General features: G+C 35.7%; 1 pseudogene; it reads left to right on the top strand.

Moving 5' to 3' along the window:
* The first annotated feature begins 9,541 nt into the window (after positions 1 to 9,541).
* On the top strand, positions 9,542 to 9,772 carry LOC119505166 (annotated as a pseudogene).
* Positions 9,773 to 10,088: the final 316 nt, after the last annotated feature.

The raw sequence follows: 10,088 nt of genomic DNA, 5'->3' as shown, positions 1-10,088 counted from the left end.
ATCAGTGAGCTCAAAGGAGACAGAATGGAAAGTGATAGAACAAAAGAAAGAATGGGGAAAAATAAAAATTCAAAATGGATCTCAGGGACATTATGGACAATGTAAAATGGACAAATATAAGAATCATTGGTGTTCCAGAAGGGGAAGAGAAGAGTAAAGATATAGGAAGAGTATTCAAGGAAATTGTTGGGGAAAACTTCCCAAACTTTCTAAACAACTTAAATACAGAAAACAGAGATGACCATCAAACTCCAAACAGAATAAATCCAAATAAACCCACTCCAAGTTATATTCTGATCAGATTGTCAAATGTTGAAGAAGGGGAGCAAATTCTGAAAGCAGCAAGAGAGAAGCAATCCACCACTTACAAGGGAAAGAACATAAGACTAAGCAGTGACTACAGAGCAGACACCATGGAAGCAAGAAGGCAGTGACATAACATATTTAAAATTCTGAAAGAGAAAAATTTCCAGCCAAGAATTCTTTATGCAGCAAAGCTCTCCTTCAAATTTGAGGAAGAGCTTAAATTTTTCACAGACAAACAAATGCTGAGATAATTTGTTAACAAGAGACCTGACCTACCTGAGATAGCAAAGGGAGCCCTGTTGACAGGGAAACAAAGAAAGAAGTGGGAGGTATGGAGAAAGTTCAGAACTAAAAAGTTTCAGTATGGATATGTTAAAGGACATTAAAATAAAGAGGGGAGAAAATATTTGACAAACATAAGCCAAAGGATAGGATGAATGATTCAAGGAATACCTTCACAGTTATAATTGGTTTAAACTCCCCAATTAAAAATATAGATTGGCAGAATGGTTATAAAAATATGAAACATCAAAACATTGCTAAGAAGAGACTCATCTTAGACACAGAAATAAAAGAAATTGAATGTGAAAGGATGGAAAAATATTTCATGCACGCTACAGCCAAAAGAAAGCTGGAGTAGCAATATTAATCTCAGATCAAATAGACTTTAAATGCAAGGAAGTTATGAGAGACAAAGAAAGCCACTACATACTAATAAAAGTGAGAATTCAACAAGAAGAAATAACCATTATAAAAGTTTATGCACCCAATAAAGGTGCCACAATACATGAGACAAACATTGGCAAAACAAAAGGAAGCAATAGATGTTTCCACAATAATTGTGGGAGTCTTCAATACATCATTCTATCCTATAGATAGATCAACCAGACAGAAGACAAACAGGAAATTGAAAACATAAACCATCTGATAAATATATTTTAATTATCAGACAATATGGACCATTACATCCCAAATCACTGGGATACACATTCTTCTCTAGTGCTCACAGAACATTCTCCAGAATAGATAATATGCTGGGCCACAAAACAAGCCTCAACATATTAAAAAATTGAAATTATTCAAAGCACATTCACTGATAATGGAATACAATTCGAAGTCAACAACCATCAAAGACTTAGAAAATTGAAAAATACCTGGAGGATAAACAACATACACCTAGACAATCAGTGGGTTAAAGAAGAAATAGCAAGAGAAATTACTCAATATATAAAGATTAATGAAGATGAGAACACAGCATATCAAAAGCTATGAGATGTAGCAAAAGTGGTTCTAAGGGGAAAATTTTTATAGCTCTAAATGCATACCTAAAAATGAAGAAGAAAGTAAAATTAAGAACTAATGGAGCAACTGAAGAAGCTAGAAAATGAACAGCAAGATAATCCTAAATCAAGTAGAAGAAAAGAAATAACAAAGATTAAAGCAGAAATAAATGACATAGAGAACCAAAAAACAATACAGGGAATACATAACACCAAAACTTGGTTCTTTGAGAACAATGAGATTGACAAGCCCCTAACTAGAATGACAAAATCAAAAAGCAAGAAGACCCAAGTAAACAAAATAATGAATGAGAGTTGAAAGTACTGCAGATACTGAAGAAATTAAAAAAAAAAACAACTGTAAGACAGTGCTATGTAAAACTGTATACCAACAAACTAGACAATGTAGATGAAATGGCCAATTTCCTGGAAACACATTAGCCACACAGAATGACCAGGGAATTAATAGAAGACCTCAACCAAACAATCTCAACCAAAGAGATCCAATCAGTTATCAAAAAACTTTCCACAAATAAATGCCCAGGGCCTGATGGCTTCCCAGGGGAATTCTACCAAACTTCACAAAAATAACTGACACAAATCCTACTTAAACTTTTCAAAACACTGATGAAAATGGATCACTACTTAACACATTTATGAAGCTAACATCATTCTAATACCAAAACCAGGTAAATATGCAACAAGAAAGGAAAACTACAGGCCAGTCTCCCTAATAATATAGATGAAAAAATTTTCAGCAAAATACCTTCAAATCTAATCCAAGGACACATTAAAAAATCATACACCAAGACCAAGTGGAGTTCATTCCAGGCTTGCAAGGATCATTCAACATAGGAAAATTAATCAATATATTACAACACATTAACAAATCAAAATGGAAAAAGAAACAAATGACCATATCAATAGATACTGAAAAATCATTTGAAAAAATCCAACATCCCTTCTTGATAAAAACACTTCAAAATGTAGGAATTAAAGGAAACTTCCTCAATATGTTAAGGAGCATATGGAAAAAACACACATCCAGCATAGTACTCAATGTCAAGGGACTGAAAGCCTTCCCCTTAAGATCAAGAACAAGACAAGGATGCCCACTGTCACAACTCTTACTCACCATTTTGCTAGAAGTGCTGGCCAGGGCAATATGGCAAGACACAGAAATAAAAGACATCCAAATTGGAAAGGAAGAAGTAAAAATGTTATTATTTGCAGATGAGATGATCTTATATTTGGAAAACCCTGAGAAATTAACAACACAGCAACTAGAGCTAATAAACAAATTTAGCAAAGTAGAGGGATACAAGATTAATGCACATAAGTTAGCAATGTTCCCATACACTAGAAATGACCAAATTGAAGAGACACTCAAGAAAAAGATGCCATTTTCAATAGCAACTACAAAAATCAAGTACCTAGGAATAAACTTAAGCAAAGATTTGAAGGATGTATAAAAAAAGAACTACCCAACTCTACTAAAAGAAATAGAAAGGCATCTAAAAAGATGGAAAATTATTCCCTGTTCATGGATAGGATGGGTAAACATCATTAAGATGTCAATTTTACCCAAACTCATCTACAGATTCAATGGAATTCCTATTAAAATTCCAATAACCTACTTTGCAGACTTGGAAAAGCTAATTATCAAAATTTTCTGGAGGGGGAAGATGCCTTAAATTGATAAAACAATTCTGAAAATGGAAAATGAAATGGGAAGACATACACTCCCAGACTTTGAAGCTTACTATAAAGCCACAGTAATCAAAACAGTATGGTGTAGGCACAAAGATAGACATACTGATCAATGGAATTGAATTGAGAATTCAGAGATAAACCCCCAGATCTTTAGTCAACTGATATTTGATAAGGCACTCAAAACCACTGAACTTGGACATAACACTCTTTTCACTAAATGGTGCTTGGAGAGCTGAGTATCTCTATCCTAATTAATGAAAGAGGATCCCTACCTCACACCCTACACAAAAATTAACTGAAAATGGATTAAAGCCCTCAACATAAGAATAAGTACTATAAAACTCCTAGAAGATATTGTAGGGAAACATCTTCAGGACCTCGTATTAAGAGGTCACTTCCTGGACTTTACACCTAAAGCATAAGAAACAAAAGAAAAAAATAGATAAATGAGACGTCCTCAAACTTAAAAGCCTCTGTAACTCAAAGGAGTATTTCAAAAAAGAAAAGGCAGCCAAGTCAATGGGAAAAAAAATATTTGGAAAACAAATATCTGACAAAAGACTGGTATCTTGCATACATAAATAAATCCTACAACTCAACAATAATACAGACTGCCCAGTTATAAAATGGGCAAAAGATATGAAAGGAAAATTCTCTGAAGGGGAAATACAAATGGCCATAAAACACATGAGAAAAATGTTCAGCTTCACTAGCTATAAGGTAGATGCAAATTAAGACCACAAAGAGATACCATCTCACTCCAGTTAGAATGGCTGCCATTAAACAGACAGGTAACTAAAAATGCTGAAGAGGATGTGGAGAAATTGGAACTCTTATTCATTGTTGGCGGGACTGTACAATGGTACTGCCACTCTGGAAGACAGTCTGGCAGTTCCTTAGAAACTAGATATAGAGTTACCCATTGACCCAGCAATCACACTTCTTGGTATATACCTGGAAGATCTGAAAGTGGTGACATGAACAGATATCTGCATGCTAATGTTCATAGCAGCAATATTTACAATTGCCAAGAGATGGAAACAACCCAAATGTCCTTCAATGGATGAGTGGTTATATAAAATGTGGTGTATTCACATGATAGAACACTATATAGCTGTTAAGAAGGAATGATGTTGTGAAACATGACAACATGGATGAACCTTGAAGATGTAATGCTGAGCAAAATAATCCAGGCACAAAAAGAAAAATCCTATACTTTATTGCTAATGTGCACACTGAAAAATATAAAATTAATGGCTTATAACGTAGAATGTAGGGGACCTAGAGATAGCAACTAGTGAAAGGAGAATGATAATCTAATAAGTACATATAAGTTATTGTGGGTAAATTTGAAATTCTGGGAATGCTCAGGAATGACTGTGGTTTGTTAATTTCTGGTGGGTATGGTTGGAAGACTTCATGGAAATGTACTTACCTTGGGTTATCTGTTTTCCTTATTCCTTTCTGGGGCTATAGTCTGTATATTTTCTTGGGGTAGAATAGGAACATATTAGAAGTAATTCTAGGATATTTGTTATTTTAGGACATTTGTTTTTCTTATTCCTTTGTTTAGGTTTTGTAATTCTAGGATACCTGTTGTTCTAGGATATTTGTTTTTTCTTATTCCTTTGTTCTCATTTTGTTTGAAATGGCATTTTATTGTCTGTTTATATTTATTTTTTGAGGAAGTTAATTTTAAAAAAAATAACCAATGAATAAAATATGAAGAGACCCCCTGAGGAGCTGGGGGAAATTGCAGAGGTGGTGGGCTTCCTCACCTGAATGGTTGCTGATCTCACACACACTGAGGACTGATGGGTTGATGTCTCAAACCCTCTATGATGGGATTTGCAATTAATAAATCTGTTACTGCAAAGGAGAAGCTAGACATGCTAATAATTTTGCCTAAGAGTATCCCCTAAATCCCTCTTTGTTGCTCAGATATGGCCCTCTCTCTTTAACTAGCCACCCCAGCAGGTGATCTCCCTGCCCTACCCACTATGGGGACCTAAATCCCAGAGTTGTAATTCTCCCTGGCAATGCAGGTTATGACTCCTGGAGATGAATCTGGACCTGGCATCACGGGATTGAGAACATCTTCTTGACCAAAAGGGGGATGCAAAATGAAATGAAATAAAGATTCAGTGGCCAAGAGAATTCAAATGGAGTTGAGATAGTACTTTTTAGATTTTAAGGTTTTGGAATAGCTAGAAGTAAATACCTGAAACTCTCAAACCCCAACCCAGTGGCCTTGAATCTTGAAGATGATTGTATGAAAATGTAGCTTACAAGGGGTGACAGGGTGATTTTGAAAACCTTTTGGATCACATTCATTTTATCCAGTGTATGTATGGATGAGTAGAAAAATGTGGCCAAAAAAGTAAAGGAAAAATAAGGTGGGGGAATGATTTGGTTGTTCTTTTATCAAAATTATTTTTTTTCTTTTTATCACTTTTTCTGGTACAAGAAAAATGTTAAAAAATAGATAGGGCTGATCATTGAACAACTATATGATATTAATGTGATCAATTAATTGTATATTTTGGATGATTTCTATGGTGAGTGAATAAAAATTAAAAAAACAACAATAAAATGTTGAACAACCCAATTAAAAATTTTGCTAAAGACTTGAATAGATATTTTTCCAAAAAGGAAATATACATTGTCAAAATGCACATGAAAATATGCTACACATCAATAGCAATTAGGGAAATGCAAATCAATACCACAAGATATCATTTCATACCTACTAGAATGACTGCTATTAAACAAATAGGAAACTGCAAGTGTTGGAGGGTATGTGGAGGAATAGGAACACTTTCACAGCTGGTGGTAATGTAAAGTCATGCAGCCACTATAGAAAATGGTTTATTAGTTCCCCAAGAAACTGTGTATAGAACTGCCATGTGATCTGGCAATCCTGCTACTGAGTATATACCCAGAAGTACTGAAAGCAGGGACTTAAACACACATTTCACACCAATGTTCATAGCATTATTATTACCAATTACAAAAACATGGAAACAACCCCAGTGACCACCAACCAATGAATAGATAAACAAAATGTGGTATATACATATGATGGAATGACATCCTGGTGAACATGACAACTTGGATGAACCTTGAGGACATCATGTTGAGTGTGATAAGCAAGACACAAAAGGACAAATTCTATATGTTATCACTGGCATGAACAAATTATAATGAGCAAACTCATAGAGTTAGAATCTAGACTATAGGCTACAAGGAGACAGAATGGGGGTAGAGAATGGGGAGCTGTTGCTTAATTTCTGCAGAATTTGTATTAAGATTGACTGTAAATATTTAGAAATGGATTGTGGTGATACTAGAACATTATTGTGAGTGTGATTAATTGTGCTTAGTTGTTTGTGAACGTGATTGAAAAGGAAAGTTTTGCATCATATATGTTATTAGATGGTAAGTTAGATAAAAGATAATGCTGTATAACACAATGAACCCAGTTGTGGATGATGCCTGTGATTAATAGTACAAATAGATCACTTTCATGAATTACAATTGTACTTCACTATTACAAGGTCTTATTAGTATGCTATAGGGGTAAAATACACTTAATGCATTCTATGAGCTATAGTTAACATTAATATTTCAATATTCTTTTACCATTTGTAACAAACATACTACACCAATCAAAAAGTGCCAACAATAAGGGGGCATATGGAAATGGTGTACTTTTATATGACTTTTCTATAAATCTACAGCTTCCCTAATTAAAAGAAAAAACAGTAATTGTCTTTAAAACATATTGTAAATGAAAGAATCTAGACACAAAGTACTACTTATGGTATGATAGCATGTGCATAAATAAAACTATAAATATATCTATAGAGATAAAATTAGATTGTGGTTACATAAAATTGAGATTGAGGGACTGAGAGGTGGTTGCTAAAGGATATTGGTTTAATTTTTGAGAATGAAAACTGTTTCTCTTTGGAGTTTTTGAAAAGGTTCTAAAATTGATTGTGGTGGTGAAGCCACAACTCTGTGTTTATACTCACAGACATGGATTGTAAATTTTGGATGGATTATAGGGTATGTGAATATATCTCCCTAAAACAGTTCTTTAAAAAAATGTCATTTTGTATACAGAAAAGTAAATTAAAATAACATGGGTCCCATAAGAATGACTAAATTGATGAGTAACTAATAACTGAAATGGCAATAAAGGAGGATGGGGCAAAATGGTGGCATAGGTAGGTGTGGATAGAGTTAGTCCCCTAGAGCAACTAGTAAATAGCCAGAAACAACTAGAAACTAGTCTAGAACAACTGATTGGGGGACATTCATGACTAGACAACATTGTACACCATCAGGAATAGGTGGAATGGCTGAGATCACAGCATCAACTTGTAAGTAGAATTCCCCAATCTGCAGAGCCAGTGCCCCTCCACAATGGCATGGCATGCTGAGTTACAAAACTTTGCTGTAGGAAATAGAAGCAGTCTCTGCCAAGAGCAAGGAAATGTAGCTCAACCACCATCCAATTGTGATTTTAATTAAATTTGGACAACTTAGTACATGACTTGAGCACAGATAAACCTGGAGGAAGTCAGAAAGGAACCCAGAAATTTATCCTGTCAGAGAAGAAGTGGGGCTGATGGAAAAAAGTACATAAATAAAAACAGATGCTTTTGCAGTATGCTGAGGTGAGCATACTGGAAAAGGGCTGTGTCCAAAAAAATGGGTCACACAGATTTGGGTATCAACAGTGGTTCTTGCTTGGTGAACTGGATGGTAGAGACAAGCCAGGAAAAGAGCTATTCTTGCTTTTGTCCATTTTTTCTCTCATTCTACATAGCTCATTAGAGAAAGCCTCAGGCACTTTCAATTGTCAGCACTGAGACAGGCAAGGGTGGAGTTAAGATAGAGAGTCAAAGGAAAATCTCAAGTGTAGAAGACAATTCCCTAAGGGGCTTATCTTCTTGAAGAAAATGGGGGTGAGTGGGGCCCAGAAATGGCTGCCCTCCCTCTGAGAACTCTGGCCCCAGGGCCTGGGGGAAGGAGGAAAAAAAACAGAAACTGCTTGAACTTGGCTTCTGACACCCTTGGTCCCTGGCTTTGACAGAGTCCACTGAGAATTAAATACACCACACCTCTTTACACTGACAGGGAGCTGTGGACTGACAAGGACCACCCATTTGGCAGGATAAGAAAAGCACAGAGTCTAGAAGCCTCACAAGAAAATCTGACAATCTCTTGGGTTTCACCCTCAGGGAAATCTGATACTGAATACAGCCTCCTCCTGTGATGTGAGGCCATCTGGTCTGGGAAAATCTGATTGGGGTAATCAAGGAAACCAGATGCCTAGACAACAGAAAATTACAGGTCAAACTATGAAGAGTGAAGATAAGGCCCAGTCAAAGGAACAAACTTTCACTTCAACTGAGATACAGGAATTAAAACAGCTTATTATTAATCAAATCTCCAAATCAATTCAAAAATCAAATCAGCGATTTGAAGGAAGATATTGCAATACAGACCAAGGACATAAAGAAGACATTGGGCAAATATAAGGAGGAACTCAAAAGTTTGAAACATAATTGGCAGAACTTATTGGAATGAAAGCACAATAGAAGAGATGAGGAGACATAAACAATGGAGACATACAACAGATTTGAAGAGGCAGAAGAAAGGATTAATGAACTAGAGAAGAGGACATCTGAAATCTTCCACAAAAAGAATAGATAGGGAAAAGAATGGCAAAAGTATGAGCAGGGTCTCAGGGAACTGAATGACAAGATGAAGCACATGAATATGTGTATCATGGGTGTCCCAGCAGAAGCAAAGGAAAAAGGGGCAGAATGAATAATGGTGGAAATAATCACTGAAAATTTCCCATCTGTTATGAAAGACATAAAATTACAGCAAGAAGTGCAGCAAATCCCAAGAAGAGATCCAAGTAGGCTGAATCCCAGACACTTAATCAGATTATCAAATGTCAAAGACAAAAAAAAAGAATTCTGAAAGCAGCAAGAGAATAGTGATCCAGCACATACAAAGAAGCTTGATAAGACAATGTGCAGATTTCTTGATAGAAACCATGGAGGCAAGAAAGCAATGGTATATGTTTAAGATACTGAAAGAGGAAAACTGCCAAGCAAGAATTCTATACCTGGAAAAACTACTTCAAAAATGAGGGAGACCTGCAGCACTGCCTGAGTCATGGCAGGCCCCATAAAGGGACAACCTTAGCTGCTTTCCCAATGGGGCTGTGTTTTACCTGCCCCAGGGAGGCTGAGACTCCCTCACTGGACACAGAAGAGAAAAGAGCAAAACTTGCAGATGCTGCAGAGAGAAGACAGAGGGAGGCTTTATCTCAGGGCATTTTGGATGTTCAGTCTGTGGAATAAAAGAGAAAGCAAAAGGAAAAAAACTATGGAAAAATCACTACATCTGGACCCCCACCAGAAGGTGGACAGTTTCATAAAGCATAACATGAGTGGAAGAGTCTACTGCCAATAACTTAAATATCCACAATCAAGAGAACCTTCTCAATTTGATTTCTTCTCTATGAATTAAAGACTCAGATGGTAATTTTAGTATCCTTAACTACTGTCCTAAATCTATATAGAAAATATTGCAGATGCTTTTGATTTTCAAACTTAGAAAATGGCCAGACCTTTCATTAAATACTTATTTTCCTATATTTGATGCAGGCAGTGAGTATGTGCCTTTTTTTTACCAAAGCATAGACATAAATAGTGAATATATATACATCTGCATGTAAAACCTCTGCATACATTTGTAATA

This window comes from Choloepus didactylus, chromosome 10 (assembly GCF_015220235.1).
Source record: "Choloepus didactylus isolate mChoDid1 chromosome 10, mChoDid1.pri, whole genome shotgun sequence".
Lineage (NCBI taxonomy): Eukaryota > Metazoa > Chordata > Mammalia > Pilosa > Megalonychidae > Choloepus > Choloepus didactylus.
The sequence above is the reverse complement of the archived record's forward strand: the minus strand, read 5'-3'. Positions and strand labels throughout refer to the sequence as shown.